We start from the raw sequence: 18330 nt of genomic DNA, 5'->3' as shown, positions 1-18330 counted from the left end.
CATTGGAACACCTGATTTCAGTTATTTGGATGGGTGAGTGAATACGTTTGGCAACATAGTGTACATGACCCTCTCAAGTGCAAAACACCTTTACCCATCCCTCACCCATCTTCTTTTGCAAGATCGTGAGACCTGATTTCGCACACTGTGCCTGAAGTGCTGAGGCCAAGTATTTGTGACTATGCCTGCGTATCTGCGCCGTCCCAGCTCCGGCAGTCTGGAGAGCTCCGGCACAAATACATTATGCTATGTTAGGTCAGGTTAGGTTTTGTTTTAGGCTAGGGTTGGGTTAGTATTTGCTTGTAATAGGAAGATATTACAGGTAGTCCGGATGAAGGCGCTCACTGAGCTGTAAACATGACAGTACATCATTTCCAGCAGGTGGAAATCGATGAATTTCTAAATCAGCCTGACACTGGCAGTACAAGAATGGGTTCATATTTTTCATGTCTGTATTTATTTAAACAATTCTCACATGGGCAGCTTCTGGTTGCTGTAATCATTCCTTTCTCACACACTGGCCTTGAATGTGAAGAGATCCCTTTCTGTAGCTTAATAAATGGAAGTGATGAGAGCCCAAATCAACAGTCCTTGATACAAAGTTCCGCTGAGGTTTTGGTTTTTTTTTGTTTTTCTAATGTATTTCCCTGCTGAGCTGCAGTGGAGAGACTGACACGAAGACAAACTCTCACAGTATAAACTTTGGAAGATACCAACATGATTTGCATAACTTGGGCTGCTCATATTAGCTTCAGTGGAAAGAAAAATGCCACATCACGGCCGTGGACATGAGGAAGCGTTACAGCAACCTTAGACTGTTCCAGTGAGCATAAGGGCACATGCTTATTGTTTTAGGCAGACTTGAAAATATTTGCATCTATCCTTTAGCCCCGTGAGCACACAGTGTCCTTCCAGCTTAAAGCAGCTCCAAGAAACTTTCAATTTTTTTGTTGATTCTAATGGCCCCTGTGGCCAAAAAACTGTACTGTGCCCCTTGACTACAGAGCAGCTTGTTGCCTCAGGCTGTGGACTCACTTCATCCTCAGCACTCTGCCGAAAAAAAGAGTGTTTAAATTTGATGACTTATCCAACCCGGTGACAGGCATCGAGAATACAAAATCATTCATCTCACTGATGGGGTTGTTTGCTTATGTAGGTCATGTAGAGGTATCATTATAAACTGAGACTCTTTCATAACCAATTAAAAGTTCCTTGTAGTAGCCTACATTTAAGTATTTGGGTTGTTGTAGGTGACAAGGATTATATTAGTGGAAGCTTCTCCATCTTTCAGTTATAGATTAATTCAATGGAAAAGAACCGACAAGTGTTTCAGGGGAGGCTGGCTGACAGTCGTGCAGGCTCATCATGTCGATTGTCTTTAACAGTTGTGTTATTCCCATAGGCTCAAATGTGTCTAAGACTAGGCTCAATTAGCGATGCAGTGCCATAAGGCCTCACAGTCAGGTGTCTGTCACAAACGCTGAATGGACTGACAGCTCGTCCGGGTTATATTAAGACACCCGACACCATCTGCTTCAGCAATATGTGGTGTCAAAAAGCGATGTCTTAACTGGCTCTTCCTCCTGTTGATTTACAAACAGAAAGTGATTAAACACGGCGAAACAAAAAAAAAAAAAAAAGAAAGAAAGAAAAAAAGACAGAGAGAGAGAAAATACATTTTACTGCAACGGTAAAGTTCAGTGGGAGAGAGCAGAGAGGGGAAGGCAGAGAGGAGGAGGATGCAGCTAGACTGCAGATGATGTTCAGCCTCCTCTCCCTCCTGTCACACGGACAGGAGTCAGGCTTGTTACTTGAACAGCGCAGACGGTGAGATGAGCCAGTCCTGACAGCTCAGGAGGAATCTGAAAGGACACACAATGTCAATATCACTGAGGCGTCAGTCCAAACTCACAGGGGGATGTGTATGTCCATTTTATGCTACTTTAGACTTCGCTGTAATTAGTTTCTATTACACTGCATTCATCTGACGGATACAGTTATTACTGACTATGTCGTTAAAAATGATATATATAGTAATAAAACATATATATACAAATTACATGATTAGATTTATAGGATGCAGTTTAACAGATTTTACTGTATAACGTGCTTAAAATAAGGTCCATTGTGATGCACTACAACAACAAAATGCTTACACCTTTATACATGAGTAATAATAATGTATTAGTATGATATATAACTAGGGCTGCATGATATTGGGGAAATAACTCTTTTCAGAATAATGAATCTTTTTAGAATGGTTGGATTGATTCATGGGGGTGCATTTGATCAAATATCCAAAGTAGGCACTTCATGATTGATCACCTGTAAAGAAAAATGATTGTTATTGGTGGCTGACTGTGCATGCAGGGCCTGCATGTCCCACACAGGCGACAAACGCCCACGTAGTCCAGAATCTAATCAGACGAAATTATTTTGGCTTCAGCAGACGTCTCTCGCAGATGAATCACGGAAAGTGACAACTGCCTGAGTTTTCCTTTCGTATCAGACAGCAGAAAGCTGTAGCAGGACGTGTCTGAGTTCATTTTCCTTACTTACTCGCTTTCACTTGAGTAATGAAGACTTTGTCCGCCATTGCCCGGACTAGCCGGCGTGACATTTTCAGGGGTTGTTTTGGAGGAGCTTTGCACGTGCAAATTATGCGTCACCAAGCACAGCTGATGTCCAAAACCACACACAACCGTTCTTTGACTGAAATAACTACATCTGCCAAGGAGGTTGTGTTTTAGCCCGTGTCAGTTTCTTTGTTTGTCCTGGCGAAGGTATCCGCTCTACTAAAATGCGTATGCCTCTTCTATATTACATTTATGGTGGTAACTTAGTGTGTGTGAGGTGACAGTGCCACCCTGTGATAAAGTCTGGTATATTGTGTTAGCAAAACAGCACGTTGACCTCAGTCCTCGACAAGCGCCCACACAGTTCAGGCACACACGGGTTGTTCTCCTCATCTGTAGCCGCTCTGCTGTGTGTTCCCAAACACTGCGGGTGCTGCCACGGCCGAACAACTCAGAAAAGGACACACCGCACATAATAAACTATACTCCTTATATAATCCAGTAAAATGTTGAACAGATTGTGGAGAGCACTGATTATTGACGTCTGAACAGCTTGTAGTTTTTTTTTAGTTTCTGACTCATGAGGACGAACTGGGGACCGGAACTTTTTTTTAGGTTGACGCAATTGTTTGAAATATATACTGTTAAGCTTTTATCAGTGTTAAGCATCATTGCATCAAATCTGCTGTACAGTGTCACCGCATTCGTCTTGTTCGGATTCCCACTTTCTCGTTTATTTTCTCCCCGTCTTCTCCTCTAAATCAAAGTTAGGGAGCAGAAAGTGGAGATAATCACATCTCGTTAGGTCTAATGAGAAGTATTTTCAAACAGCCAGCTCAAATTCTGCTCACATTTCCAACAGCAGCCTCCTGCGGCCTTCTGCTGGTTTCCTCAGCATTCACCGGAAACAGTTGGTGTTATGTAACGCGTCCGTCGTCCTGTCCCTCGCGTGAGATCGCGTGGCCAAACTGGATACTTTTGAATTAATCCTCCAGAATGAGAAAGTGAGTGATCGGTAGAATTCACGCTGTCCTCCAGAGCGAGCTAACGGTCCTCTGCCCTCACCAGTAAAATCAGACTCCGTGCATGCTGGGAGAAAACAGATAACAGCTGCTGGTGCCTCTAATGAGAACTAGATGGTATTTGGAATGGGCCCTTCAGACCGGACTAATGGTTGTCCCACTGCTCCTCACTGGGAGAGAGCCATTCTTACAATTGTAGCTTTGCGAGGTCTAAAAACAAAAACATCCCCGTGCTCAGTCATAATGACACAAATTATGAAACAACGGCAACACAACTGTCACCCATTTCCATTTCACCGTCACATTTGGTTTCAGTTGCATAGGTTTTGCTGGTTTGTAGTCACGGGTAATGAGTGACGGAAAGTTGCACTTAACAGTATGGAATGACTACAGTATTTATAGAACTGAGGGACATGTGTGATAACTAAAATAAAGATGCTAGTTTTTGAATAGCATAGTGTTTCTACACCAGAATGTGATGTTGCTGCTAACATAAAGCTCATTATTTCAGTGGGTTTGGCCCCAGTGATGACGATCTTGCACGACGTCGCATCAGCAGGCTGGTGTTTTTAAACACATTAAACATTCGCAGCTTGCGAGTGATGAGCCTAAATGGAAGGGAATGTTTGAACGATGCTCGTGTGAGCGGTAATCAGCCGTGTAGTCCTTGAATCCCAGCGTGCTGCAACTGCACCATCAGGGAGTGCAACAATAAACAATGCCTCCAAAACTTCTCTACACACCCTGAACAGCTACACTACTACACTGCCTCTGCAGCAACAGTTTATGATAATGGAGCAAACCAAGTGGCTATAATCAACGATCTTCAGTCTAACAATGGATCGCATGAAGAGGAATATCTTCTCAGCTTTCATGCTCTCAGCCGCAGCAGGCAGCGTCCAGAGAGGCTGATCAAATGGACCAGAGTTGTCTCACTGGATTGCAGCCGATTTGAAAGCAAATAAATCAATGAAGGCATAAAGTAACTGTGATTTAATATAATACTCATTCACTAATTATCCATTAAGCCTGGACTAATCACAACTGAGAGTGACTTGATCGATTCTTAAAGGGAAGTGTCACCCAAAAATGAAAGTTCTTTTTGAAAAAAAAAAAAAGAATTTAAGAAAAGGAAAAAACATTCAAAACAAATCATTTTTGGAGCTTCCCAGCAAAACAGTATTGCAGCATTCTCCTCAATGACTGGTTAGGACTTGTTTTAAAGCCTCCAACCAAAAATACCCAAGTATAGGAGTCACCAAAGTCTCGAGAAGCCCTGAGATCCTAAGGTGTTACTTATACCATCACTGCACACTCGAGCTTATGCACCTATTTCAGACCGGGTGCACACTGAAGCATTCAGCTTACAGTGGTTACAAAATGGTGTAAATAGTGTCTTTTGAAATCAATTTGTGATCTCTGGGCTTTTAGAGATTTGAATCATCAGGTTTATGTTATTCTTTTACCTTCTTTGTAAGGTCCCCATACACTTCAAACTTTCTGGAGAATGCTGCAGCGCTGTTTTTCCCTGTAAAGCTCCGGAAATGTTTTGCGGACTACAAAACTTCAGACAACTTGTCTATATCAGCACGGGTGGGAGGAGATGGCGACCGAATTTTCATTTTTTTGGGGCGAAATTTTCCTTTAATGGCGAGCTGCCGGGAATTCGCGTCACACCTGCATTGATTCATGTTTTAAATCATCACGACTTACACATTAGTTAAACATTACTCAAATACGTCTTGGGCCATTATTCGGGAGTGTTAACACTTCAGTAGTTTGACTCTGGTATTTTCAGGAGGTGCAGCACTCAGCTTTGCCAGGATTTTAATTTTCGCCACACAAAGAGAGATCAGAATGAATAGAGATAATGTCAGGAGTGAAGGTGACATTTCGCAATCAAACTGGCTGCGGGCTCAGGCGCATGAACGAGTCGGTGTCAGGCAGCGCGGCCCCCTCCGCTCATGTGCGGGCGTTTTAATCAGACAAACTGATTTGAAAATCACAAGAGAGAATGGAGAGATTAAAGAGCGGGTTGCGCTCTGTGTGTTGACCCGCTGAACTTTTAAATGAAATTGGACCGCTGAAAAACTTAGACTGCTTGCGATTATTGCATTTTGTGAATTCACTGCGATATAACAATAAGACATGTCTCTACAGGTCAGCTTCTTCTCACCTAGATGAATTAGTGTGTGTACAATGAATGCGGATTTCCTGGTGAACACTGAGGTGTATTATTACTGGGACTGAAGAGTTGAAGGTAAACTTGCCAACAGAGAAGACACAGTTACATTGAGCACTGTTTCATTGTGTGCATGCTATTAAACTGATGGTGAAAGGTTCTATGAGGCCAGACTGTTTCAAAAGTAAAGTTGTTTCTCTCTTGCTGTTATAATTAAGAATAAGTGCCAGGTTCTGCATAAATGTTCCCTCAGTGTTAAGGCTTATATCCTCCCAAATATTTCCGACAGCTCCAGAGGTCAGTTAGGAATGGATCGCGGATTCTCATGACTGGATAAAAGATATTTAAGAGTGCCCTAGTACTCCTGTCCAGCATTAAACATGATGAATTCAGCATAAATGCAATCAAATGAAACCATGTAAATGACCATGACATGTTAAAGTGTCCTTGGGCAATACACTGAACCCCAAACTGCCCCTGATGTGTTGGTGGGCACCTTGCACAGCAGCCACCGCCACAAGCGTATGAATGTATGTATGAATTACTGTAAGTTGCTTTGAACAAAAGCATCTGCCAAATGCCTTAAATCAAAATGGAAATGTGCTAACAGCGGCTAGCTGTAGCTGCCGTTAGTTAGTTAGCTCAGTTAGCAGTGCAGTGAGAGGTCCAAACTGGGAGCTAAGAGCGGTATAATGAGAACAGAGAGGCCCTGGTGGGGGTTAGCTGCTTAGCATGCTAACTTCAGTAACTATCTCGTCAAAACAATACAAAGACGTCTTTGACATTACATTGAATCTGCAAGTTATATCAGACCATGTCCCACAGTTTGTCTCCCAACCAAACAGTACTCTGACTCCTCTGAGGTGAAGTACTACTCCACGTCTAAGCAGTTTTCCACTGACACCAGCTCATATCAAGCTGACACAAATCACCTCTCTTCAAACGTACATGAAACGCGGCAGAAGTGGCTATATTACGGTTTCTGTTTTTGGCCGGCTCGTCCTCCAATATACGAGCCTTTGTAGAATATACGATAGCCGACAGCAGAGCCAGGTTATAGGACAAACAGAGACAGGGGCCGCAGAGAGACGATGCCGTGCTGTTTGTCGCCGCTATTCCCCAGCAGTCCGACCTTTTGCCTTTTATGGTTTCTTTTATGCCGTGAAGATAAATCAGCAGGAGCTACAGGATAGATAAGCCGCAAAGAAAAAAGAAAAAAAACATAAGCCATAAAACCTTCAGATGTTGACTAGATCCTGGGTGTTGTAGCTTGGAGTGTCATCTCCCAGCTGTATGGGTGATATAATACTTTATGATAACACGTCTGGATGGGCACCAAGCTATAGACCCTTCCTCCTGTGAGGAGGATAGCAGCGCTGCCATGGTCACTTTTTACCTTTCGCTCACTGATAAAAAAAAAAAGAGAAGGCTCAAGTTTAAATGGAAATCCCCTCTGCCTTTAATTCCCTCCAGCATCCCTCTAGCTTGTGTAAAAAGCTTAAGATGGGCTGCATGGAGGAGGTGCACCGCACATATTAAACAACTGACTTTCAGGTATGATCTATCATTAATGTAAAACCCAACGTAACATTGTCCATACAGAGAGCCGGTCTGAAGGTGGTTAGAGGTGACCTCTCCTCATAGAGGACTCACTGAGAGGAAAGAAAGTGCTGCTCCACAGACGCTACAGTCGATGTTAGCAGCATTTGGCTCGTTACCAAAGAAATGTAAGTGATGACGCATTTTAACAGCTATGACAGTGATGCATAGCTCGAAGTCCATCAAACTCGGCATGACGCCTACTCCAGTTGCTTTGCAGTAATTACCTGTGAAAAGAAAAATGCCTTTTTTTTGTTTTGTTTTAAGGCCTAAATAGTGATTCACTCTGGTCATACACGTGAGGCCCCCTCATTGCTGGGAAACAAACATGAATCATGTGACCAAACATTTAGGAGGAAGGCATCATTTCATGGAGTCTGTGAAGGTAAGAACCACATGGGTAAAGTGAAGCATTAGCACGCTCACATTTGCCAATCAGCTCTACCATTCTGCGCAACACTATATAATCTTAGCCAAGCACGGGGGACAGCTTCTTGTGTGTTACTTCATCCACTCACGTTAGATTCCGCTCTGATCCAGGCCATTTACCAACAGGAGGAGAGCTCGAAGATTACTTTACCTTTCGGGATTCAAAGTGGATTTATTTTTGCTCCTGTTTATCAACCTGTTGCGTGGTGATGTGCTGTGATGTTGACTGCTGGAAAGGGAAAAGCGCTTCACTTCTTCCGGAGTCACTGGTGAGTGCTGTGGTGAGTGAGAAGCTGACCTGAATTCCACACGTTACTATTATTCACAATACATTTGGATTCATTTGCCAGAAGGATGCACAGTTTGGACTTTTTCAGCCGATACCGACAATTACCTACTTCTCACGGCCGATACCAACACCAATAACCGATGATAACTTGTCATGAACGTGACAACAGCATTGTTGATGTTTTTCTTCTTCTTCTCTGTGTTTATTGGCAGCTGGCAAACCAACTTTAAAGGTGTATACCACCACACACTGTGTGGAAATGCTGCACTTGTGGAGTCTACTAAAGCAATTTGGCTTTGGACACGTGACATGCTTCACTCTCCAGACCATCTCACACACGCTCACTCGCTATTGAGCGGGCTATGTAAGCTGCATGAATTTCCCTTCTCTCCCTCTGGCTCGTCGATGCTGCACAAGTATCGCTGCCTGCTCTTTCAGCCCACCTCCACCCCAGCATCCACCTGCATGCTCTGTCTAAGGAGAATATAGTTAATCATCACTCCCCAATATCTCATGTAAACACATCTGCGGGGAGTGATGAGGTCAGAGCCTGGACGCCAAACTCAGTGTTCTGCTTTGTAATAAACATTTCAAACGTGAGTTGTCTGACTGAACTGGCAATGTAAATTTTCCATTATCGGGCCCATAATTTCCGTATTGCAAAAGGAATCTTTATCCGAAGGAAATTTGCCAACTTCCTTGCTCACTCTCTGACTGTAGCCATGGAAGTTATATCAACAGACAACCAAATGAAATGCACTGCTCAAACACTGCTGGAAACATTTGGGAAATGTTGTGAAACACAATTCAACAAATTACATGACAGAGGTCTAGTTTACTTTTTATGCAAATTCTCACACGTTATACCATTATACCACAGACAAGATGAGTGAGGTGATTAAATAGTTCCCATGTAAAATATGTAATAGAATATCATATATTGGCTGTAGGCCTATGTGTATACGAATTTATCAAAGCAACATTACCTAGAAATTGACATTTTGTGCAATTTGGTGCCCATGACAGACTCTGAGTGCAACACCACTGTCGGGAATACCCAGGTCTATTCATTTTTTGTACAAATCTCAATACGCCATAACAATCCTGTGTGTTGAAAATGTGTATGTTGAAGTAAACATGTGTAACACTGTGAAACTACCCTCTCACTGAAGTTACATAGAGCAGAAACAGGCGATTGGGGGGCAGAGTTGCTGAAACGCAGACATCATTCAGCCAATTACAAGACACTACCATCAAAATGATTTTGAAGCTTTTATTTTTAGCTAAAAAAAAAAACCTGCATAATGTTGAATTTAATCATTCCAATAAACTAAATTATAATATGAAAGAAAATAAAGGTGATGGACAAAACAAATTCACGAGATTCAAAGGTTTAATTATCACATGCAACTGTACAAGTACAGCAGCAGCAAAATGAGATTTTCACAAAATCTTATTATCTTGCGTTTGGTGTTTGGTCACGAGTCAGACGTTTCATCTGATGCAGCCATCAGATATGACAAAGGGAAACGTGAGTTTTGTGCCAAATTTCATGACATTTGCCTCAAAAGCTGAGATGCTGCACTTGAAACAACAAATGTCAGCCTCATGGTGGCGCTAGAGGAAAGGTCATGGGCTCACCATTAGGACTGCCCATCTGGGAACAATCCATTTCTTTACACAGTATAGTGGCAGTCCATCCAGTGGATGTTAAGATATGTGAAAATGCCTGACAGTCATCACAGGATTGGAGAAATGCTGTTTTGTCAGTTTTTACAGCACACACACACACACACACACACAAACACTGCAGATATACTGTATGTTGTGATTTCCTTGCAGTGGTTTGTCGTTTAATCTAACTTTGAACAGCTTTTTGCTTTGCATCTTCGGGTAAATATTCAGTAATCATTGAGGTGACGACACACACACACACACACACACACACGCACTCACACACACACTGGCTACACAATGGGGCTGTGTTGATTGCGTGCTGATTCTGAGACAGCCACCTGACAGGCTGGTATTAGTAATAAATCAGTGATTTCACACAAAGTTAATGGGACACATCTCGATAAGAGCATACACACTCCATCAGGCTGAGGAGAGGATGGGCTCTTCACGGGCGTATTTGCATAAAGCATCTTACCAGAGCCAGCTGCAGCGACAGAAAAACCCACTGCAGTCTGTCAAGATGTGAAAAAAAAAAAAAAGTGTGTATTAGTGTCACCTGCTGGTCGATCTCTGTGGGTAAGAGCGTTGTCAGACTGATTCATCCTGACAGCATGGCAGTCAGAGGAGCTCGTCCCTCCTCTGAACTCGTAAACACAGTGGTTCTGCAAATTAACATCATTCGCAGCTTTAAGCTGTTGTGGTCGTCACTTCAGCCCGCAGCTGGTCACAATCCCACCACGTTTGTTTACTCTCCCTGCCACTCTTAATGCCGGGATGTGTTGCATTTCCTGGATGGCAATCATGAAACTTCAGCAGGAGTCCCATAATAACTAAAGGAATAGCTCGCTGTATAATTATGTCACTTGATTTGTATAAGGAGAAATTGCTGTCAGTGGCTGTCAGTGCTGGGTATTTAAGGAGGAGCGTGTCTGACATATGCAGCGGTGCACTTATCTCTGGAAAAAAACGTATTTTCTCCATCTAAGCTGCCGTGTTTACGTCATGCAGATGGCTTCGGTTGGCTCTATTTTGAGGTCATTTCCACTCTCACCATAAAACTATGGAAGTAAACAGACTTGTGTCATTAGCTCACAGCACTGAACAACAGTTAAACCCCCCTGCTGTCCCTGATTAGAGGTCCCCTCAGGCAGTGGTGGGATGAAGTGCTTTTTTTCTCAAGTAACTGTACTTAAGCACAATTTCAAGATCATTGTGCTTTGTGCATTTCCATTAGGCCTATATATTATAAGTATACTCCCATGTTTCATTAGGTTACATAATTGTTGAGGCCCATGAAGGTAAAATGATCAAACATTCCAAAGTTTCAGTCCCAAAAAAGTCTAAACTTGATTAATTCATCTGGTTGATGTGTGTGCTTGTAACAGTCTGAACTCATCACTGGTGGCTCTACCGTGCATTACCTTCGGTGAGAAGATATGTTACTTCCTTATACCTTTCACAGGGTCAGATTCCGATCTAAATCCAAGTCGGATATGTTATAAAATTAAAACTTTTGATGAATGCAGAGCACTAGGGATGAATTGAGGAGTCTCTAAGCCTGAGGAAAGAAGCAGCTCTGTAGTCTGGTGGTACGGCCCCGTTTTATGGGCACCCTTTGTCCACCAGAATCAAACAAAAAAAGATAAAGTTACTTGTGGCAGCTTTAAAGCATCACTATGTACCTTTATGGAGGGAGTGCATTGATTTTGAGTCTTTGACGCTTCGGAATCCCTTTAAGAGTTTACACAATGTGTTTATTATATAAAACTGTTGCTTTAATTAAATGATCTGAACACTTCTTCAGCCACGGTTCTCAGGACTATGTGGGTGTGGACAGATCTTCCTCACTCTGCTGTCACTATTTGTTCACTATCTATTGTGATGTCACAGCTCTGCAACTTAATCACAATCATAAGTTGCAGTTTTACAGTTTAAATGTGCCGTGCCCTTTGTTTCTTTGTTTATTAACGTTCTGTATTTGAGTCTATTGTACTTCCAATTATTGGATTTCATTTAATTCTGAGATGTTTTTATCAGTATTAACTGCTGTGCATTTCTTGCTCTTGTTCCCTGTCTTTACGCTAACAGTCAGATACATGCACGAGGATCCATGTGATCTTAATATCAGTAATAAATGCTACAAGCCAAACTCCCAGACGTAGTTATCAGTCCTAGGCAAGGTGTTTTTTCCTAGTAAATGTTCCTAGGAAAAGCTATTGTTCATTTTCTGTTTGCAACAAGACAGTAACGCAACATTCCAGTAGCTTTTCTTGTTTTGTTGTTTCTTGACAACATTGGACATGGATTTTTTTTTCATCTTCCTGAAGAAGCAGAGCCAACATTAGTGAGGGCACTGTTTCTTTTCTTTTTTTGGGGGGGGGGGGGTTTACAGGGGTCAATAGATAAGAATGAGAATGTTTCAATGGCCTACACATTTTTATCAAATAATAAATATATATTTTTTCAAAATGATGAACTACTCCTTTAAACTGACTCAATAAATAGGTAATTCACTGTGTAAAAAGTCGACTTTTACAGAACAAGGACAAATGATTCAGTTTTCTTTTTAACTCAAACTCAAATTGTAAATGACTTGGAATAGCCTCCATTATGCATGTTCTGCAATGTTCCGGTGACCTTCATCTTTAAAGGCCTCTAACGGCAGCGAGGCTATGTATTAAAAAGCGGAGAACCGATGCTGTGGTGGAGAGCGGGTGGCGGTTGAGCGGTCGTGATGTTGGTGAGAGGGGAAAGCGTCGCCATTTCCATGCCGGCGCCCCCACGTTCTCCACAAGATGGCGGCAGAGCTCTCTCTGGAGACGAGGCAGCACTGCAGGTCCTTCAAACCAGCCCGCTGACGGTGAGGTCTGCACACCAGTGCCGGACCTGAGGATGGTGGGCCACACTGATATGATGTTACTGACTCATTGCTTTGCTGTAATAATGTGAGCAACATCTGGAGGAGGCTGGTGAATTTAGTCTTTTGAAGAAGAAGAAGAAGAAGAAGAAGAAGAAAAGAAAATCTACTTTCAGAGGTTTACAGCTGTGCGTTGGTTTAGCAATCATATAGGCCTCTGGTATGAAGAGCTGCCAGTCACCCCTTCCAGCTTGGAATGTTTCCATCTCAGTGCTGAGGCCTCCGCACTAGACGATAACGCTGTCTCTTTAACACACTCGAACGCAGCACCCAGCAGCTTTCTGTCTTCTCGTGTTCCGGCAGCTAATTCTGACACAGGTCTGTCCTCTCTCCGTTCATTTACATCAGTGAGACGAGAGCCCTCGCGGTGAAACGGCTGCATCCTCCTCCCGCCTATGCACTGACGGATGTCTGTCTGACGGCGGAGGCGGCGGTAGCAGCACTGCGGCGTGTTTGCCGTCTCGTGTGCAGGCACCAGTGAGCCTGTGAGGGACGGAGACATCTGTATATTCAAGTTTTTTTTGTTTTTTTTCCTACTCCCGCAATGTGCTGCTCAGCGCGCATGGCGTCACACGAGGAGGTGCTCGCTCGCCTAGCTGCGTGGCGAGCCGTGGCGCCATGATTGTTGCACGAGACTGTGAAATAAAGATGAATCAATAACTGAGGAGATATATATGTGTGTATGTATGTGTGCGTTGAGTGCAGAGGCCTATAGTGTGTGTGGTGGCGTGCAGAGGCCCAAAACACTGAGTGCATGTCATCCTTTTCTCTCTGATTTTCAGAGGCAGGATGACAAGAGAGGCGATTAGGATAGTTTAAGAAATGCATGCATGTGTTCTGGTCACTGGTGACTTGTGTTAGAAGTGGCACACAGCCATGCAGAGAAAGCACATATAGGGAGAGGCACTTTTAAACTGACTTGCATTGTTTTAGGTGGAGTCACCAGGAAAAACTACGTTCGTTGAACTGGTTTCTTCACTTATATCAAAATTACAAAAAAGCTTTCAGGATTTAAAGCTTCCACGGGATGTCAACATATTTGAAATGAAGCTTTGAAACACTTTTTGGGAATAGATACATTTGCTCCAACCGTGGCCTTGACAGCAGAGAAGCATCCTGTAAAGTACATTGGGCCGTTTGTATGAGGAAACTGCGAGGCAGACTCATAGGACTGTGTATGAGCTGTGTAAAAAAAAAAAAAAAAAATCTTCAAGGTTAGAAAGAAAAGAGGGCACATTGGTTTGATTTCAGATTATATTAATATTTTCAGATGTGAAAAAAAGGCCACTGAGATTTGGAAGAAACTAAGAACATATGGTTTAATCAAAACTGAATTTGGCGCCGGGAATAACGCGGAGGGAATGTGTGCCCACAGAGATGTCGTGTCTTTGCCGTGTTGAAACGAGGCGTCACATTGGCCTTTGCGCTTTGCTTATTTTTATATTGCAGTTTCAATCGTGACCAAAGAATGAGGTGATTCAGCAGAAGTAAAAACCAAAAAAAAACGATCATCTGTGTTTGAAGATGCTTAAGTAATAATGAAAAAGATTACGGAAGTCGGCGAACTTGACAAAATGTAACACGGATAACACTTTGCAGCAAAGCCTCGTCAGTGAACGTGTCCTCCTCAGTCAAATCAGATTGATTTTAATCAGCAATGCTCGCTGTTCAACGGTGAAGAAGACAACCCCCTTAAGCCCACACCGCTTACATCTCTTGGTTTGTTTGGATTAAGAGACCATGGGTGGGAAGAGATCACATGCATTTAAGAAACACGGTGTGGAGTCTACGGTGATGCTGGCTGCGAGGCTGAACTTGGGCGCAGCGCCGCTTTGAGCTAAATGCTAACATCCAGAGTCCAGCTGAGGCTGACCGGGGAAAGGAATTTGTACATGTTGCAGGTTATTGGACAAATTGAAATGTTTGACCTTCTCGTGGTGCGGATGAAAAGGTAAAGCAGCTACAGGTAACTCCCATTTTTTGTGAAATTTCACAAAATCAGTATGAGCACCACTGTCTCCCGGAGTAAATAAAGATCCAGTTAGGCCCTGTACTTGTTTTGGAAGCGAAAGATAGATTAGATAATTTTCTATTTCCGAGCACAGCCGTTTGCAGGATGCATCACAGTGAGGCAGTGTATCTATTCATTCCGATGTAAGATTAACAACTGTAATGTGATGATGGTTAAACAAAGCGAACTTTGTTATAGTGCCCTTCATACGTCTAGGGTAGCCTGCATGTAGCCTACAGCCAGCAGATTCAGTTGCCTGGTGATTTTGTTGTTGAATGCTAAAGTCGTCAACATCCCCTGTTAACGTCAGGAGAACGTCTCAAGTCGTAAAGAGGCGTCAGCATTGAATTGAGAAGGCGGCAGCATCTACGCACTCTGGTTACAGTAGTCTGCTGTATGCACCTTGAAGTAGGTGTTCACAGAGGAGGGACAGTGTCTAAAGGTTTAACACAACACATCTCCTCAGAGCCACGGAATATCAATCCTCCACATTTTCTCATTACAGCTGAGCCTTTCCTACCCTCACATGAGCATGCACCGCAACTTGGGAACTTTTTTTTTTTTTTTAAATGCCAAAATGCGAAACCGCCAGCTATCATATCATTAGTAATCGAGAAAGTAGTCAGAATGCATCTCGAGGGCGCCACGACTGTCTGTACAAAAATTTCATGGCTATCCATCCAACAGTGGAACGACTGACAGAGGGTACACCATCCATAGAGCCGGTTGCCGCTGGCACAGCTTAAAAAAGTGCCGAACAGTAGCTATTAAAGTGTTGTTGTTTTTTTCCTGAAACATCCTGTTTCGGTTTAAGAGCCAGCTCAAGTATACGTGAGTATGAACAATGCCTAGTTTTTTTGTTTGTTTGTTTTTTTTTTTCTCTTTGATGCGTGAATATCAGCCGCTAGAGGTCTTTGTTTATGTGCAGTTTATCGTGTGCCATGTAATCCCATGTGGTATGGACAATTTCAGTGGTAGGAAACGCACGCACACACACACACACACACACACACACACTTTTAGCCATAGTCTGTGGCTGAGTTTATGTGTTTTTCAAGCCTCATTCGTAACATCATAGAGGCTTGTGTTCTCTTGTTTTTTTTTTTTTGTTTTTTTTAATGTGAGATTCCCGGAGGCCTCTCGCACAAACACAGTCAGCGGATTCTGCTAGCATGTACAAGCATGATGTTTATTTTACTCATCAGAAATCAAAGTCGTCTTTGTGCCCAGTCAGGGTTGGATTCCCAGGCTTCAGAGAAGCCTCTTTGAGCTCAGCGCGGCGTTTGCAAGCTGTGGTTGAATCACGGTCACAGAGATTTCAAAACAGCTGGAAAGCTTCACCCAAAAGCCTCTGCACAATGCCGCAGTGATGCACCTCAGCAGAGCTGGAGGAAAGGGGTTATCATGTGGAAACTGTTCATCAAGGGGAAACAGGCTATTTCATCTTAAGGTGCTGTAAACTGGTGTCATTTGGATTTTGACGGCAGCTCATTCATTAGGAGTTTCTGTTGGATATTCTTTAATATTCTTTTGTTTTTTTTTAAAAGGCAAGAGTACAAGGCTTTTATCGTGTGTTTCTTCAACATGCTGACATGAAGACGCCACATCTTGCACAATTATTCCTGTGTGCAATAACGCTCCAAAACAAAAGGCTATATGCTGCGCTCATGTCATGTGGGAATCGCCGAGGAAGTGACTTCTTGGTTAAAAAAAAATAATAATAAAATAAATAAAGCTCAAGTGTTCGTATTTGAAGCCCTCTTAAGGTTTAAACAGCGGCTGCACTTGCCTGTAGATTTCGGTTTCTCCTCTTAAGCGTTCTCACATGTGCACTTGGTTACAGAGTTCATGTTTTACAGAGAGCCAAACATAGAAACGTAAACCACAAATGACAAATCCAGCAAGTTGCGCGTTCCCTCGCGATTTAAACATTTTTTTTTTTATGTCAGCATAAAATGACTGGGTTCACTGAGTTCTTTTGGTTTACGTAAAGCTGAAGGTATCATTTTGTGCCTTTGCTTGTTAGTGACAGAGGATTCAGGCACATCAATCACTGACCTCATTTCTGATGACACAGAAGCTCGGCTACTGTAGGAGGCTCTCATTTACTCTCTAACCCACACGACCTGAATGCGGCGTCACTGCTGAGGAGATCCTGCGACAATCCACTTATCTGTGTTGTTGCCTCCGCCGAGGAGGTTATGTTTCCACCTGTGTCCATTTGTTGGTTTGTTGGCTGGTTTGTCAGCAGCATGACATTCAAACTCCTGGACAGATTTCCACAAAACTTGGATAGAGGGAGGTTGCTGGCCCAAAACAGCCATCATTAACTTTTGGTATGCAACCAGACGAAGGAATTTTTTTTCCCACTTTCTTTCTTTTTAAAAATTGTGAGACATATATTTTTTTTTTCCATATTTTTATTAATTCTAGCAGGGATAATGCATGGATCTTGACAAAACAAAAAAGGGGCCTTAGTGGAGGTCTGCGCTCTCCTCAGAACTTTGTAGAATTTGTTTTGGTAAGACAACTTACTTGAACCACTTAGCATATATCTACATTCATTTATGTTATATTAGTAAGCAGATGTAAGTACAGTTTAATTTGCATATGTAACACAACATATGCATGTCAAGGAATGACTGACAGCGTGGCATGATGGTAATGCCATTCAGCGGTCACACATGATGACAAAAAAATTGCAATTTTTGACGTGGTATAAAAGACTGAATACTCATGAACGAATCCTTGATAAGTAGGTTTAAAAATATCAAACTCCAAATGGCAGCTTGACAGAAAAAAAAAAAAAAAAAAAACTTACTCAAAGACCACTTACTCAAATTTCTTCAGGAGCTCTCAGCTGTATCCGGTGGCCTTCATCAGCAGATGGGGTTTGCTTCGTTGTCACGTGAAGAGTCAAGAAGTGTTCACGAATAAAGACAATAAGTGAACGTTATGCATCAAAACCATATTTTTCACATCTCTATTAAATGTGAACACATATTTTATTATCCTAAATGGTCAATCATTTGGTATTTGTCTTTGTTTATAGACTGCTTCCACAAGACCATAAATCTGTCTCCAGACACATTATAAATCATTTAACAAGTACTCATAAAAGCTAAACAGGAGGGTCATAATTTAGTCTTACCTTTTGATGAATAATTAAGCAATACTATTCTGTGTCGACACACGTGATAAAATTGTCCTGTAGCACTCACTCTGCATGCATTCAATCCATGCATTGCAGATGTTATAGTGTGCAGCACAGGTTCATGTATTGTGTTCTGCTTCACTGTAAACATCGGTGTGCAGAGGAGTGTAATTCCCCTGTGCGAGCTACAGTTGCTGGCTAACATACATTACCTCCCACCCAACATGTGGATGGTGTGTGTTTGATCCCGCCAGCGCGTTCCACCGACTTGTGAACAATTATCAGAGATCTAAAGCGGGCCCTGTCCTCGCAGCTTTGATCAGAGATTCATGCCTTTTAAAGCCCTGACAGCAGTCTGTCCCATATCAGCCCTAATCTGAGAATAAACCAAACTCCCATTGTCATGACAGATTGAATGGAAAGTGCAGAATTGTCTCGAATCCTACGCTGTTCATCAGTGTCAGTCTGAATTGC

The sequence above is a fragment of the Acanthopagrus latus genome, chromosome 13 (assembly GCF_904848185.1).
Source record: "Acanthopagrus latus isolate v.2019 chromosome 13, fAcaLat1.1, whole genome shotgun sequence".
NCBI classification, from domain to species: Eukaryota; Metazoa; Chordata; class Actinopteri; order Spariformes; family Sparidae; genus Acanthopagrus; species Acanthopagrus latus.
This window is presented reverse-complemented; position numbering follows the sequence as displayed.